We start from the raw sequence: 18,249 nt of genomic DNA on the forward strand, positions 1-18,249 counted from the left end.
GGCTTGTAGCCTACTTTAATGTGAAAAAATAAATTTCTCTTTGTTAAAGCCATCCACTTGTGGTATTTCTGTTATAGCAGCACTAGATGACTAAGACACTATGGTATGAGTACCACAGTTTAAGAAATTTTCCTCTAATTCCAGTGTGGCCTCTCGGTCTTCCAGGGAAATCTAGGAAGCCCATGTGTTATGATTGAATTGTGTGCCTCCCCAAAATTTATATTGTGTTCCTGGCCATACATGATGTCCATGATTTAATCAGGTGTTCCATTTTTTGGCCTTGGACAGAGCAGATTACCTTGCATGGTATAATCCAAGAAAAAAACAATCCTTACAACTGGACCAATAAGCAACATCATGATAATTGGATCCACAACCAATGCCCATTGAAACAGCAGTCAAGAACTCAAAGGACACATTACACTGGGCAAATCTGCTGCAAAAGATCTCTTTAAAGTATTAAAAAGCAAGGATGTCACTTTAAGGACAAAGGCACGCCTGACTCAAACCTTGATATTTTCAGTTGCCTCATATGCACGCAATAGCTGGACAAGGAATAAGGAAGACTGAAGAAGAATCAATGCCCTTGAACTGTGGAGTTGGGAAAGAATATTGAAAATACCATGGACTGCCAAAAGAACAAACAATTCTGTCTTGGGAGAAATACAGCCAGAGTGCTTCTTGGAAGCGAGGATGGCGAGACGTTGTCTTATGTACTTTGGGCATGTTATCAGGAGGACCAGTCCCTGGAGAAGCACATCATGCTTGGTAAAGGGTCAGTGAAAAAAAAGAAGACCCTTGATGAAATGGATTGACATGAAGGCTGCATCAATGAACTCAAACATAGCAACGATTGTGAGGATGGCACAGGACTAACTGGGCAGTGTTTCGTTCTGTAGTACATAGGGTGGCTATGAATCAGGACCAACTGGATGGCACCTAACAACAACAACAAATATAATCTTATGTAATGTAATCACCTTATAATGAAATCTAATGTAATATAATCAATAAATCAGTTGAGGTCATATCATTGCAGGATGAATTCTAAACCTAATCACTTCTGACTTATTTAAAAAAAAAAAAAAAGAGCAGATTAAACACAGAGGTAGACACTAGGCGGAAGACAGAGAGTATGCAAGGATTGTCTACAAGCCAAGGAGCCAAGGATTGCTGCAGTCAGGAGAAACTAGCAGAGAGACCCATAGAAAAAATGAACACAGCCAAGACCCTAATTGGGAATATCTGCCTCCAGAACTGTGAGAAAATTTCTGTTTAAAGCCATCCAATTTTGTTATTTCTGTTATAACAGCATCAGGACACTAAGACACCATAAAAAGAGATTTACAAGAGCACATTAAAAAATTAGAAATATCTATTTTCATAAATTAGAAGAAGCCATCTTAGTGTGAACAGAGAGAGAAACCAGTAACGAGTAGTATTACAATTAATTTAGAACACTGTTTTCAGACGATTATGGTCAAATTCCACATGACAATTAAAAATGAAGGGCATCATATCATAGTGTTTATTATCACTGGCTTCGGGATCAAAAAGTTGGCCTATACAGGTAAAGGAGTATGAAAACAAAGAAGTGAACCACTGGATTTGGCGATTAATTGATCATTAGCCATCTTACGGAGTGTAGTGTGAAAGGGGACAGTGTTTGAGTGGACCCTGAATAAAAATAGGCAAGAGGGGTATGTCACTTTACCAATGTATAATAAAAAGGGGAGGGGGCAGTAATCGCAGTTCAGCTTGATACTACTTCCAAAGATATCTGCAATTTTTGAAAGTACAATTTCAAATATCTACTTAACATATTTTGGACTGATGTCCTTTCAAAACTGTGGGTTTCCAAATCACGTTTCATAGGTAACTTCTGAGTTCCCATGGTGTTTGTTAGTATTCATCTCTATCGGTATGCATCAGAATCACAGGGAGGGCTTGTGAAAACACAGATTGCTGGGTCTCATACCTAGAGTTTTATTAGTCAGAAAGTCTGGGGTAGGACCTGAGAATTGCTTTTCTTACAAACTCACAAGTGATGCTGCTGCTGCTGGTTCAGGGACCACACTTTGGAGATCATTGATCTATATATTCAAGGATGCTGATATAAAAGGGCAATTTAAATTTTCACTGCACTAGGTAAAATTAAAATTAGCTTAAATTCAGTTCAACTGAGAATAAGATGATAGGAAATGGCCATTTAAATTATTATGGTGATGAGATGGACTGAAAATAAATAACATCTCACCTAATATTGAAATATTACCCACCATGCTGTGATAGTTATTGCATAATCACTTATCTTTATGTGAAAAACTATGCTGACCTGGACAATACTCTTTTGCCAGATCCTTAATGCTGAGGTTTTCTTTTTTAGATGCACAGAGTTTGTGGCTCCTGACTGCTTATAATTTCCTCCTTTATATTTACTTAAGAGGCTAGCAACTTGGCGCTTAATGAATAGTAATTAAAATACATGAATATCTTTCCAGCCATTTTCTGAGGCTTAGGAGAGTAGTTTATACTTCAATAAAAGTAACGACTGTTGTTTACATCGTACATAAAAATGATTCATGCATTCTTTTTTCATCATGCCTTTTATTTATATTGGAGCCCTATATGCTATTTATCTTAAATCAAGGCTTTTTCATATGTAACTCTGTATAGTTTTATTTTTTTAACCTCTGATGTTATAAAAAACAGATTTTTCAAAAAAATAAGTATTGGTGAGATTTGTTTTTTAATTCATTTGTCTTTTTTTGATATGTTAAAAATGATTAGTAGAAAATTCAGTGAAATAAATTATTATTCTGAAGTAGATTTTAGAGTTTCTGGATAAATCACTTTTCTCATATTAGTGATTTTTTTTTGTGTGATTTTTAGACCATTTTGTTAGTTAATAGCTCATCAAATGATTAGATAAATGAGAGCAAAAATAGCTTTGGAAATGAACTTCAGGAAGTCGTCTATATTTTATTTTTAAATAATATTTTATTGTGTTTTCAGTGAAGGTTTACACAGCAGTTTATGTTCTCATTCAGCAATTTCTATACAAACTGTTCAGTGACATTGGTTACATTCTTCACAATGCATGAACATTCTCATTATTTTTGTTCTGGTTGTTCTGTTGCCATTAGCCTAGTTTACCTGACTCCTTACATTGTCATCTTTGTTGTAAAGTATTTGTTGACCCCTTGGACTCATATAGGTGATTTTTTAAATAAGCATGGTACTTATGAGTGATATTAATTATTTTGTCAGCCAATCTGTTATTTAGCTACAAGGTGACCTCAGGTTTTGTTTCAGTTCAAGGTTTGAAGAGTTTCTCAGGGCAATAGTCTCCAGAAGTCCTCCAGTCTCAAGCAGTCTAGTAACTCTGGCTTTTGATTTTTTTGTTTGTTTTGTTTTAGGGGTTTGAAGTTCTGATCCACATCTTTCTCCCATTCTATCAGGGTCCATCTCTTGTAGCCTTGATCAGCATGGTCAGCGGTGATAACTGAGCATCATCTAGTTCTTCTGGTCTCAGCGTAGACGAGGTCATGATTCATGTAGACTATTTATTCCTGGAAGCAAGGATGGCGAAACTGCATCTCACATGCTTTGGACACGTTGTCACGAGGGTTCAGTCCCTGTAGAAGGACATCATGCTTGGTAAAGTAGAGGGTCAGTGAAAAAGAGGAAGATCCTCAAGGAGACAGATTGACACAGTGGCTGCAACAATGGGCTCAAGCATAGCAACAATTCTGAGGATGGCGCAGGACCAGGTGTTGTTTCATTCTGTTGTACGTGGGGTCACTATGAGTTGGAACCTACTCGACGGCACCTAACAACAACAATAACATTCGTCCTGTAGACTAGTTTCTCTTTGAGTCTTTAGTTTCTTCTCTCTTTTTTTCTCCAGATGAGTAGAGACCATTAGCTATATTTTTGATGGCCACTTGTAAGCTTTTAAGATTCCAGACACTGTTTGCCAAACTAGGATGTAAAAGGTAACTTTATGAACTATATTATGCCAATTGACTGAGATGTTCCCAGAGACTATGACCCTGATCCTCATACTCAGAACATCAATCCTGTGTGTCCATAACTGCATCCCCGTGTGCTTTATATCTATGAATATATGTACATACATATAAGCATACCCATATACATAAGCATACACCTATGTATATGCACATAGGTGTATGCCTATATACAAATATATATATACCTGCACATACAGTTTTTGATTGTTTTTGTAGCTGTTTCAAAATTATATATGCCATAGCAATTACCAACAGGTACTTTTTGTATGTGTGTGTACATTTTAGTGACATTGTTAATCTTCATCAAGTTGTGTACACTTTACCCTCATTCAGTGTCACCTTACCCATTACCAAAAATAACAAGTGTCTAAAAAATATGAAACTCTTCATGAATTTGTACGTCATTCTTGCACAGGGGCCATGCTAATCTTTTCTGTGTAAAACCAGTGAAGCACGTATATATATATATATATATATATATATATATATATATATATATATATATATATATATATATATATATATTTAAGAGAGAGAAAGAGAGAGATTTATACCAAGAAAATGGTTCATGCAATGGTACAGGCTGAAAAAACCCAAATTCATGGGTCAGATTGGGGGTTTCTCCTGACTCATAGTTGCAGGGCTGATGAACCAAGATCAGCAGGTAAGCCAGTAGGCCACTGGCTCACAGGCTGTGAAGGCTGATGAATCCCAAGATTGCAGGTAAGCCGCTAGCTCAAGTCCCCAAAACTGGGGATCAGATGCAGGATCCAGAGCAAGCAAAAGCCAGCAAGCTTTGCCAAGAAATCCACATATATTGGATGCAGGCCACACCCTCAAGGAAGCTCCCTTTCAACTCATTGGCTGCTCACAGTAGATCTCATCATGAGGTGATTACATTATATCAGGTCTCGTTATGGAGGTGATTACATCATTACATAGCTGCCAAACTACATAACTGCCAAACCATTGAAAATCATGTCTCAGCCAAGTTGACCCACAACCTTAACCATCACAGTATCATTCCAATTTTAGTATATGTGCTACCAAACTAATACAAAGCTGTCTATATGTTTTTAAATTTAGTGATGGATAAGTGGATATTTATTTATTGGTTTTATAAGCACTTTACATATAAAAAATAAAATAAAAACAAACCTATTGGCTTAGAACTGCTTCTGACTCATCGCAACCTCATAGGACAGAATAGAATTGCCCCATAGGATTTCCAAGGAGTGGCTGGTGGATTTGAACTGCCAATCTTTTGGTTAGCAACTCAGCTCTTAACCACTGTGCCACCAGGGTTCCACCCTACATATATGATATAAATATTTTTAGTATGTAACTAATATGTGATAAAAAGTTAAGAATAAAAATCATACGGCCTCTGCTTCACTAAAGTTGAAGAATAAACCAAGCCAGACTTTATTTTCAGATATAAAACATTTAAAATTTTGAAGACTATTTCAGTGCCTTTTCCTTATCATACATAATAAGTTCATTCTATGTTTCAAACTCACTAGGTGAACTGGGGTGTGTCATTTACTTGATAGCTGCCTTCCTTGTCTGCAAAATATGTTTGGACTAGATGATCTTTATGTTATTTCCAATAATACACTAAGATGCTCTGATTTTCTTACATCTGAATTTGTGCAACTGCCATAAGAGAAGTTGAAGAAATGGACACCAGCAGTGTAAAAATCACTGCGTGTGTTCTTACTTTCCTTTCTTCAGATTCTAGCTTCTCATTTTCTTACCATATTTTTCAAGCACCGTATTGTTCCTATCACATTTCTGTCTTTAAGTTCATGTAGGAAATATTTCTAAAAAGTTCTACTTTTTTGTAAAGCAGATTGAAAAGTTACCCCAATCAAGAAAAGAATGTGAATTCAAGTTGTCTGAAGGTCTCTTCATTAACTTGCCATTATAGACTAGGATCCTCGAGTGGCTCAAAAGGTTAAATTTTTGACTACTAGCCAACAGGTTGGTAAACTAAAGCCACTCAGAAGTGCCTTAGAAGACAGATCTGGTGATCTGCTTCCAAAAGGTCAAGGACTTGAAATGATGGCAACTAACAACATATAGACTGAGAAAGTCTTAACACTAAATATCATATTTGAAATAAAAGAAGTAAGGTTAATTTCCAAGAAAAGTGTTAAATGTAACTGTAAAAAGAAGAGAACTACCATTTATTGTATGCTCGCTGTAATCTCCACAGCCTCTGAGTTATTCATTTTATAGAAAAGACACATGATGAAAAAACATAAAGTTCCTATCCTTAAGAGATTTATTTTCTAGTGATGCCTCAAACCTGTCAAAAACGTAATTGGATGATTATTTTAATAAGAGAGGTCTCTGCTTTAATTCTCAGAGAAACATATTGCAGTGAAAACTGTGAGAGCCAAAACTCCATGGGGCTGTTTTTCCAGGTCTCACGAGTTCTCCACCTTTGGCAGGGGGCATTATTGCCACTTTTCTATCACTTGATTTAGTGGAAAATACTTGAGTTTTCCTTCTCTGACAACTTTATGCCTTACACAGGTTCTGGCTATCACAGGTTTTATTATATATATATATATATATGTATATATATATATACATATATATATACATATATATGTATATATATATATATAATATAAAACCGTTGCCCTCGAGTCAGTTCCAACTCATATTGGCAGAGTAGTACTGCCCCCGTAGGGTTTCCAAGGAGTGCCTGGTGGATTTGAACTGAGGACTTTTTGGTTGGCAGCCATAGGGGTTCCCATATATATATGTATATATATATATATATATGTGTATATTTATATGTATATATATGTATGTACTTTCATATGTATGTCTACATACATATACATATATATTTATTTACATTATATGTATACACATTTATTCTAATACACTGTATATTTATTGATATAATTTATATATAAAACCAAAAAACCCAGTGCTGTCAAGTCGATTTCGACTCATAGCGACCCTATAGGACAGAGTAGAACTGCCCCATAGAGTTTCCAAGGAGTGCCTGGTGGATTCAAACTGCCAACTTTTGGTTAGCGGCTGCAGCACTTAACCACTATGCTACCAGGGTTTCCAATATATAAATATACATGTTATATAAATAAAAATAGAAATATAGTCATTTTTTTTATTTTCACCGACCCTCACAGAAAAGTTTAAGTGACTTATTCTTTGCTAGGAGGTGAAAGTGTTGCATTTGAATCTGTGCTTAGATAGTTCCTTTCTCACTAATTTATATTAGAGCTTCCATGTTTGTGTTTGGTAACCGTGGTGGCATAGTGGTTAAGAGCTACGGTTGCTAACCAAAAGGTCAGCAGTTTGAGTCCGCCAAACGATCCTTGGAACCTCTATGGGGCGGTTCTACTCTGTTCTACAGGGTTGCTATGAGTCTCAACTGACTCGACGGCAATGGGTTTTATGTATGTGTTTAAGAATATTGTTATCTTTTAATTAGCTTGTAAACTTCTTGCAGGCAAATGTTCTTAACTGTATTGTTGATTTTTGTTCATGTCTTTGGTTTATTCCTGAAAAGTGACATCCATTTCAGTATAGGGGAAGATGAATCTCAGTGACGCTTGATAGGTATCTATCTTGCCCCCCCCCACCCTTTGCTTGACATATGTCTTTATCCTAATTGCGTTGTCCTACCTTTACCAATGATACAAATAAATTAACAACGTTCAAGATCTCAAAGTTGATTTCACACATCTTAGTGAGCTCTGTGAAATTTCCATGCTTCATCATTTACAGCTACTCACAAAAAGTATGTGTGAAATAACTGTGAAGGCAGAGAAGCAAAACAAAGTTGTAATAATTCATTTGCTGAAAAAAAAAAAAAGAACCTGTATTATGGTATATGAGCACTGACAGGATTTTTTTTTTAGTTTGACATTTAATTCCAACACTATAGAATTTTGCATCTGTCTAAAAAACAGGAAAATGAATATTATAGGGCTGCCAAAATGGGATGATGTTGTAATTATCAGGCCTTTTTAAACTTCCCCGTATTTTTCTATATACTAACAATGTCTTAAGCATAGTCTAATCATGCCTTTTCCAGTTGTATTTTATGAGTTTTTTTTTCCTCCCTTTTAACTACGCTTTTTAAGCAATTCTTTGTTAAGCTTCAGCTGCAAAATTATTTTAAAATCTTATAATTTATCCCTTTCTACATTTTTGCACTCATTGACAAATACTAGGTATGCAATTTAAGGCAGAGGTTTTAAAGAAGCATAATTGGCATGGTTATTTATTTACTTTCCTTTTACACAATTCACTCACTCATTAATGGAAAAAAAATAATACATAACTATAACTGCACATTTCCATATGCTTCTCTTCAAGATGTCTGTAAGACTGTTATCATACTTCAGGTACATTTGTTGAATACTACTTACAATGACAAAAAAAATAAAAGTTTGATGCAAACAATTAATATTCATTTTCTGCATGCAATGTGTATTAAAGGAATTTCAACTCATCAGGAACTAATCATATTTCATCCTCTATTTTTTCTTCTTCTTGTGGTCAGCACATAACAGAGCAAGTGAGGTGTATGATAATCAAAGAATTGTTCGTGGTTAGATAAATTCAATACTCTGACTTAATCAGCACAGTGTATTAAAAAGTCCCCTGGTATATTTAGCTAGATTTTTTAAGGCATTGCACTAGAGTTCTCTTATTACAGATTTCAAATACAGTATGGGTGGGGTGGGGAGATGCTTTTATCTATCCGTTATATGACACGAGAATTGGTTGCAAATAAATTTCTTTGCAAAATCAAACAAAAATACTAATTGATAAAGCCATAATCTGATCTTTGCCATCTAATGGAGATACATATGAACATTAATTTTCTCTTTCTAAAAGAAGATTACCACAAATATCCCAGGTATTTGGGAGAGCAAAAATAATCTAGTAGCGTAAAGCAAGAAGAAATAAATATTTGTTTTCTCGGTAATCTCATCAAAAAATTATTTTTTAGCGTATTTTAAATGTCAGACTGACTACAGAGGTTTAAGTTAATATGCATATTTGCAACACATTATCTGCCTCTATACCTCTTGGTAGATATATATAAACACATATTTTTCACACAATGGATATAATTCTGTATTTAGATCAAAATCAACAAGCTGGCATTTCATGTACCCCAAATAGAAGAAAGATATGGCAATTTAATAAATATTTTTCAAAATATGCATACAGGTAAATATAAAAAGTAGAGCATGAATTTCAGTAATCCTAAGACTCATTAACAATCGGCATTATTCAGACGACACAGCCTTGCTTGCTGAAAGTGAAGAGGACTTGAAGCAGTTACTGATGAAGATCAAAGACCACAGCGGTCACTACGGATTGCACCTCAACAAAATCCTCACAACTGGACCAATAACCAACATCATGATAAAGGGAGAAAAGAGTGAAGTTGTCAAGGATTTCATTTTATTTGGCTCCACAATCAACACCCGTGGAAACAGCAGTCAAGAATCAAAAGACACATTGCATTGGACAAATCTGTTGCTAAAGACCTCTTTTAAGTGTTAAAAAGCCAAGATCTCACCTTGAAGACTAAGGGGCACCTGACTCAACACATGGTATTTTCAATCACCTCATATGGATGTGAAAGCTGGACAATGAATAAGCAAGAACGAAGAAGAATCAATCCCTTTGAACTATGGTGTTGGTGAAGAATATTGAATATATGATGGACTGCCAAAAGAATGAGCAGATATGTTTTGGAAGAAGTACAGCCAGAATGCTCCTCAGAAACAATGATGGTGAAACTACACCTCACGTACTTTGGACATATTTTTAGGAGGTATCAGTCCCTGGAGAAGGACATCCTGCTTGGCAAAGTAGGCATCAGAGAAAAAGAAGAAGACCCTCAGCGAGACGGATTGACACAGTGGCTGGAACAATGCGCCCAAGCATAACAGTTAGGAGGATGGCGCAAGACAAGGCAGCATTTCTTTCTGTTGTACACAGGGTCGCTATGAGCCAGAATCGACTCGCTAGCACCTGAAATAAACACACAAAAAATCTATCTAGGGAAAAAATAAGTAGTTGGCAGTTGTTAAAAAAAAAAGAAAGAAAACACGTCATATATATGTATTTCAACTGCCTACTCTTAGTAAAAAAAAAAAAAAAGGTAACTTGGTATAAATACTGAATTACAACCTATGTTAAAAAATAAATATTTTCCCAACCAAGGATTAATAAAATTTTGACAAAAGTCTTAAGATATCACCAGACTTGATGCTTAAAAAGATTGAGAAAAAGTAAGATAAGGAACATGAGCATAGGTTTTTAATTCTACCTAATTTTCTCATGGAATAACATTAGCATTTTGTAATCACAATTCAGGTTAGGGATTCAGTTGGTAACTGCTTCTTCCCCATACTTCCCCCACCCCGGCATCTAAAGGTTAGTCCAGCTGACTTACTTACTTATTCCTTAGGTAAATATAAAGTTATTAAATAGCTTTTGCAATGTTAGCCACCAAGTGGTATTAAGCTAGTATATTTAAATATGATATTTAATACCTTAATCTTAAAAAGACAATCAGTAAAAATGAAGTTTAATAATGTATAATCTGTGCAGCCAATTATACTGAGAATTTAGAAGCGCAGGCTTAAATGTGTGTGTGATATTGATCTGTCGCCTCAGGGATAGCTAATAAGATCACTCATACATCCCTGGGAAATAAGCAGGGGGCACATGAGAATGGTATAACATTGGTTCGAACCTGATTTTATTACAGTCTGGACCTTTGAAAGTGGCTAAAGTCATGTAAAAATGCAGCTGGAAATTATTTGATTCTTCCTCTCTAATTAAACTGGTCTGATATGGATTGGTGATCCATGAAATAGGGACAAGCTTAGTCCCTCTGATATTACGCATCTTGAACATTCAATTGGTCCCCAACATCTTGTTAATGATGTTGCTCTCCAAAAGATCACATCTTTCTACCATGTGACACCATTTTTTTTTTAATTTGGCTGATTATATACGTATTACTTTTTACATCAAGATTAACTTTTCTCTAGATAAAAACTTCAAGATAGACCCATCTTTGTTTTTTCCTTCCACAAAACCCCAAAGAATTTCAGAAAGCACACGTCATATTGCACATAACAGAATGGCTTGTAAAGTTTTCAGTATTTCCAGACTGAGCCATTCAGTGGAAAAAGAACACGGTAATGTCAAAACTTTGGAATCAGGCTGAGTGAGGTCTGAACCTTGGTTACTAGCTTATTAACTAATTGACTTTGGACAACTCACAAAGTTATTTTGCTTTGTCTCAGTTTCTTCACTTACCAAAATTGGATAATGACAGCTACCTCATATGCTTGCTATACATATAGATAGATAGACAGACAGGCAGACAGACAGACAGATAGATAGATAGATGATAGATTAGATAGATGATAGATTAGATAGATAGATGATAGATAATTTGGCTAGTACTTAATAGCTTGTAGATACTACTATTATATTAATTTGTAATGTATTTTGTTGTTAATAATAGTAATTATTTACAATAATTCTTTTGAGGGCTCACATTTTAATCTATTAGGCTGTACTTTGGTTGCTCTAATTTTGACTATACCTGCTCAGTGAAGAGCAGATTCCCAAATCTTACTCTTTTATTCTGAGAGTATTTGCGCAACCCCAAGGAGAAACATTTCCTAACTCTCTCTAGTGTTGAATTTCTTTTTTTTTTAATTTTAACAAGCATGTATACAATCAGCACCCACGGAAGCAGCAGTCAAGAAATCAAAAGACGCATTGCATTGGGCAAATCTGCTGCAAAGGACCTCTTTAAAGTGCTGAAAAGCAAAGATGTCACCTTGAAGACTAAGGTGCACCTGACACAATCCATGGTATTTTCGATTGCATCATATGTATGTGAAAACTGGACAATGAATAAGGAAGACCAAAGAAGAATTGATGCATTTGAATTGTGATGTTGGCAAAGAATATTGAATATACCATAGACTGCCAAAAGAATAAGCAAATCTGTCTTGGAAGAAGTACAACCAGAATGCTCCTTGGAAGACTGCATCTTACATACTTTGGATGTGTTGTCAGGAGGAATCAGTCCCTGGAGAAGGACATAATGCTTGGTAAAGTGGAGGGTCAAAAATCTGTTGCTGTCAAGTCAATTCTGACTCAGGGCAATCCTACAGAACAGAGTAAAACTGCCCCATGGGGTTTCCAAGGAGCTACTGGTAGATTCAAACTGCCGACCTTCTGCTTAGCAGCTGAGCTCTTAACAACCTCTCCACCGGGGCTCCCAATATGTACCAGGCACCATCATATGTACTTAAAATATTTTATCTTTTAAATCTAATAAAGACTACCTTATGAGGGAGTTCCTCTGCTTCTCCCCATGTTACAGATGAGGCACAGGGAAGTTACACGAGTCATCTGAGATCAGTACAATGCAGTAAGTGGCAATGCAGGGATTAAATCCAGGTAGTCCACTCACCAGTCCATGGTTTTAAAAGCTAGACTGTCTGCCTGTCTCTTACATGGCTCTCCAGTGCCAGGTTTTAATGAGGCTGCTTCAGTCTCCACTTCCCTCCAGAGTTGCTGATGGTATTTCCAGCCCCTAACCTGTTGTCCCCCTGGCATTGCATTCCTTTCTCCACCACAGTCTCTGACAATCCAGTGACCCTCTTCTTGATACATCCAACCTCCAGCTGCTCTGAAGAAAGACACAGCTCTTTTTATCATTAAAGAAAGTAAATTTTTATCTTAGAATTGTTTTAAAAAAATCTTTGTGTTTAAATATTTTTGCCTTCGTCAACCTTATTTCTAAAATTTGGCTTCAAAGAGTATACACATATTCAATATTAATGCATGCTGACAGATTATTTTCCAAAGAGACAATGCCATATCCTGTTACCACCAATAATATATGAGAGTGCCCATTGCCCTATATACTCACCAAAAAAGTAGATGCTATCAATCTTTTTTATCAATCTTCTTAATTTTTTTGTCAATAGGATAGGTGAAAATTTTATCTTGTTGTTATAGTTTTCAATTCCTTGATAAGCTATGAATTCATTGCCATGGAGATAAGTCTGGCTTATGGTGACCCTATAGGACAGAGTAGCACTGCCCTATAGGGTTTTCAAGAGTGTAAATCTTTACAGAAGCAGACTGCTACATCTTTCTCCCACAGAGCAGCTGGTGGGTTTGAACTGCAGGCTTTTAGGTTAGCAGCTGAGGTCTTTAACCACTGTGCCACTAGGGCTCCTCCTGAAATCTATCAGTTTGATTATCTTAAATTCACTGGACATTTTCTCTTTTCTAAATTAATACTCACAGTTAACAACTATAAACTACATGATTTCCTGTCTGTCTTGCTCTGTGCTAAGAACTTTATGTAGATTAATTATCTCACTCAATTCTCATAAAAATTTATTTTAATATGCAGAATTTTTGTCTCTATTTTAGAGATGATTAACAGAGACACTATGTAGCATCCTTAAAGTCACACAACAGGTAAGGGGGATAGCCAGGATTTAAACTCATACTTCTATCCCAGCTACATAAATGATTCCACTCTCCAAGTTCTAAACCACATACCTTTATATACCCATTACCCATTTTCTTACGGGACCTTTTGTCTTTTACTTACCAGTATGTAGAATGTGTGTTCAATTAAGGAAGAATTGGGAAAGATGTCTGATATTAAAAAAATTTCTCCAGCAGTCATTAAGTCCATCAAATGGGAACAGGAAGGATCTCACATCTTGAGAGTAAAATCATCTTTCCCCCATCATGGGTGAACAGGAAAGCAGGGCATTGGAACTAAGACCACACCTTTACTAGGCCCTCTTCCCCAGAATTCCACTCCCTCTGATGAACCTCCAATCCATTGACCTCACCATATGTTCATTACCATTCACTCCCGTAAAGTTCCCACTCCCTTCTTTACCCAGATTCCATGGTTAAATCATCATAATTGCTTTCTCTTGTAGTCTCTCAATTTTCTTACATCCTACTCTTACTTCTTGGTACTTGCTTAATGACAAAATCTCATAAACGTAGTTAAAATCAACTCCCTGCCTCCCCTGTATTTGCCTTTATTAGCTGGAAATCTTAGTTACTATTTCACTGAGACATTCCATTAATTGGATTCCTACTCTCACATATATCCAAGTACCAACCTCTGCATGCACATACTCTGCCCCCACTTCCCCCACCATAATTCAGAATTTCTGAACATTGGCCCTACTGACTTTTTAGACTGGTTAATATTTTTTGGTGGGGGCTGTCTTGTGTATTGTAGGATGTTCAATAGCATTCCTGGCCTATACTCATTAAAAACCAGTAGAACACCCTTCTTGGTCATCATGGCCATCAAAAATGTCTCCAGGTATTGTCAGATGTTAATGGGGGAAGGGGTAACATTTCCCTTCCTTGAGCTCCACTGTTCCCAATGAATAACCTATAATCTTATCTAAGCCAATTCCTCTCTTTGTTCTCTCATCCCATTTATTTATTTAAGGACATGGTCATTGGATACTGTACTGAGTTTATTAGTGTCCTTCAAAATTTCGTGTCCACCCAGAACATGCAAATGTGATCTTATTTGGAAAAAAAAGGGTCTTGACAGACGTAGTAAAATTAAGATAAGTTCATACTGGATTAGGTTGGGCCTTAAATCCAACATGACTTGTACCCTTACAAGAAGAGGAGAATTTGGACACAGTCAGGGAGAAAACCTTGTGATGACAGAAGCAGGGATGTGTGTGATGTGTCACAAGCCAAGAAATGCCAAGGACTGCCAAATACCAACTGAAACTAGGAAGGTGGTGAAGGATCCTCCACTAGGGCCTTCAGAGAGAGTATGGCCCTGATGACATCTTCCTTCTGTACTTCTAACCTCCAGAACTCTGAGAGAATTAATTTCTAATGCATTAAGCCGCATAGTTTGTGGTACTTTGTTATGGCGGCTCTAGAAATACAGATTTTGGCAACAGGAAGTGGGCTGCTGTGGTAGCAAACACCTAAAAATGTGGAAGTGGCTTTGAAATTTGGGTAATAGCTATAGGCCGGAAGAATTTTGAGGCGCATGATGGAAGAAGCGTAGATTGCCTTGAATGGACTGTTGATATAAATAGGGGCATTAAAGGCGATTCTGGTGAGGTCTCATAAAAAAGAGAGGAGAGCAGTGCAGAAAATGATTATCATCACGGGAATACATAGATTGTATCAAGAAGAGAATGTTGCTGGAAATTTGAGGATTAAAGGTGCTTTTGGTGAGGGATCATATTGGACATTGAAGGAAAGATGAGCCTTGTTTTAAAACATCAGAATTATTTGAATTATGTTCTACTCTTGGATGGAAAGTGGAATTTGTAAATGATAAAATTGAATATTGAGCTTAGGAAATTTCTAAGTAAAGTGTGTGCAGGCTGGTTTTTCCTTGTTGCTGAAAGTACTAGAGGGTGAGGCTACAGTCATGGTAGGTGTAGAGGACAGGGCTGCAGCCACATGGATCCAAAGGTCAGAGCATTTAGCCTCAGGGGATTATTGTCAGGCCTTCGACTTGCTTGAGACAAATGACCCCTTTATTACTTCTAATTTCTCCACTACAGAATGGGATTGTCTACCCTGTGCCTGTTCCACCACTGAATTTCAGAAGCAGGTAACTTATTTTCTAGGTTGCATAATTCCACAGATGGAGAGGAATTTTGCCCTAAAATGGACCATACCCAGACTCTCATTCATATCTGATTTAGATAATGAGATTTGGAACTTTTTTGAGTTCCTGACATTTTGATAAGATTTTGGATTTAGCATTAATGCTGGAATGAATGAAGACTTTTGGTGATGGTATAGGATTAATGTGTTTTACACATAGGAAGAGTGTGAATTTTTGGGACCAGAAGGAATACTGTGTTGGATTGAATAATGTCCCTCCCAAAAAAAAGAAAAAGTAATGTCTACTCAAAACCTATGAATGTGACCTTATTTAGAAATAAAGTCTTTGCAGATGTAAAAAAATTAAAATGAGGTCATACTGGATTAGGGTGGGTCCTAATCCCAATATGACTGGTGTCCTTATAAGAAGAGGAAAGTTTAGACACAGTCACACAGAACACAGAGAGGCCATGTGATAATTGAAACAGAGATTAGGATGATGGATCTACAATCCATGAAATGCCAAGAATTCTTGACAACCACCAGAAACTAGGAAAAGATGGGGAAGGACCTTCCCTAGAGCCTTCAGAGAGAGAACGGCCATGCTGACACCCTGATTTCAGACTTCTAGCCTCCAGAACTGTGAGAGGATAAATTTATGTGTTTTATGGCTACCTAGTTAATGGTATTGTGTTACAACTGCTCTAGGAATCTAATATAAATACCAAAGGTATTTCTCTAGCACTAATCTCTGTAACAAATCCCAGACTTTTATATTCAACTCCTTTCCTGGCTACTCGACTTGAATGTCTAATAGATTTCTTGAAATGATATATAAAAAAAATCCAGCTCTTGATTTGCAACTGTTCCACCTTCCGTATTCCCCACATCAGTTATTACCATCTCTTTCTTCCAGTTATTCAAAACAAAACCTCTGATTGCCCTTAACACCCTCTTTCTAATCTATAAGACACTAATCTCAAAATGTTCCCAGAAACTAAACATTTCTTTCTACCTCCACTTATATTGCCTGTCTTGAACCACCATTATCATTCTCCAGAATTACATCAGTAGCCATCTATGAAATTGTGGTATATTCTATGATTATTCTTAAATTTTCATCTCTCTTTCCTTTGAGAGGATTCTTAACACATCCCCACTGGAATGAGATTTGCACTCAAGGCCAGCCTCATTAGTGTGTGACCTGTATTTGATTTAATGTTCTGCTGTTGATTTCTTAATAATTTCTAAACAACGTTTTCGTTTTGTACTGAGCTTCTAAAGTTATGTAGCCAATCCTGCTTGCAGTGCTACTCTTTGTAGGAGAAATGTTGACTAATAAAACGCATGGGAATGGCAGGTGGCATTTCCTAAAAAAAAAGTTTAAAGAGCTATTTTGTGATGCCACCATTCATTTTCTTCCCTCTTCCATGACAATGGAAAGTCTCAGATTCCTTTACCCTGGATCATGTAATGAAGAAGACCGAGGGAAGCAAGTCATAGCTTATTCTGGCCAACACCTAACATGAAATAAACCACTCCTGTATAAGCAATGAGATTATGGGGTTTTCTTAGTGAAAACTGACTAATATACAAGCCTCCCTGCTTCACCTTTGCCCCTCCACAGTTCATTCTCAACATAAAAGTCAAAATGATTCTTTTAACAGGGAGGTTAAATCACATTATTTTTCTCTTAAGAACTATACAATGACTGCCCATTTCACTTAAATACTGAAGTTCTTGTAATGGCAAGCATAATCTTTTCCCTCCAGGTCCCTGTCTGTGTTCTCACTTTCTCATCATGTCCTAGTCCTCCTTAAGATTCCTTGAATATTACAGGCACTCTTCAGATTTTGGACCTTTGCTTTGTCATTTTTCTAGAATGTTCTTCCTTCAGACATTTTTTTGCAAACTCCTCATCTCCTGCAAATCTTTGCTGAAATCTTACTTCCCCAATGAGGTAGACCTGATGACTCTAAATAATACTATATTCTCCCATTCAGTATATCTGATCCCCTTTTCTTCCTTCTTTTTTTTTTTCGCATAGCACTATCATTTAACGTAGTTTAAAATTAAAATGATATGTTTTCTTTCATTCTCTCCTTCCCTCCCCTAGAATATAACCTTTATCAAGGCAGGGATCATTATTTTCTCTGAACTTCCCCAAATGCCTAGTAAATAAAGTTTTCCAAATGCCTAGTACATAGCTGATGCTGTATTATTATTTATTGAATATCTGTGGAATAAAAGTTTCACCTAATAATCCATTCTTATAAATAATCCCTGCCTATATGCCTTTAAGGCTCTTGTTCCTCTCTTATATCTTCATACTCCTCTAGCACACCCTAACTCTGATTAAAGCTAATGCTTTGACTGCTCAGTAACTACAGTACACATGAGTAGCTGAATGTTGCTGGAGAAAAACATACAAACATTCTGAGTTGTCTCATTTTAAATTTAAAATTGAAAACCTCAATCGAGCCCTTAATTTCACCTGGAAGTCAGTGAATAAAAAGTCAGTAAATTTCTT

General features: G+C 36.4%; 1 non-coding gene across 1 annotated transcript; it reads right to left on the reverse strand.

The window, feature by feature from the left end:
* Positions 1-4,404: 4,404 nt before the first annotated feature.
* Positions 4,405-4,507, reverse strand: LOC126074130 (U6 spliceosomal RNA). Its single transcript, XR_007516937.1, has one exon. It is a non-coding gene; the product is annotated as a U6 spliceosomal RNA (small nuclear RNA).
* Positions 4,508-18,249: the final 13,742 nt, after the last annotated feature.

This window comes from Elephas maximus, chromosome 3 (genome assembly GCF_024166365.1).
Source record: "Elephas maximus indicus isolate mEleMax1 chromosome 3, mEleMax1 primary haplotype, whole genome shotgun sequence".
NCBI classification, from domain to species: domain Eukaryota; kingdom Metazoa; phylum Chordata; class Mammalia; order Proboscidea; family Elephantidae; genus Elephas; species Elephas maximus.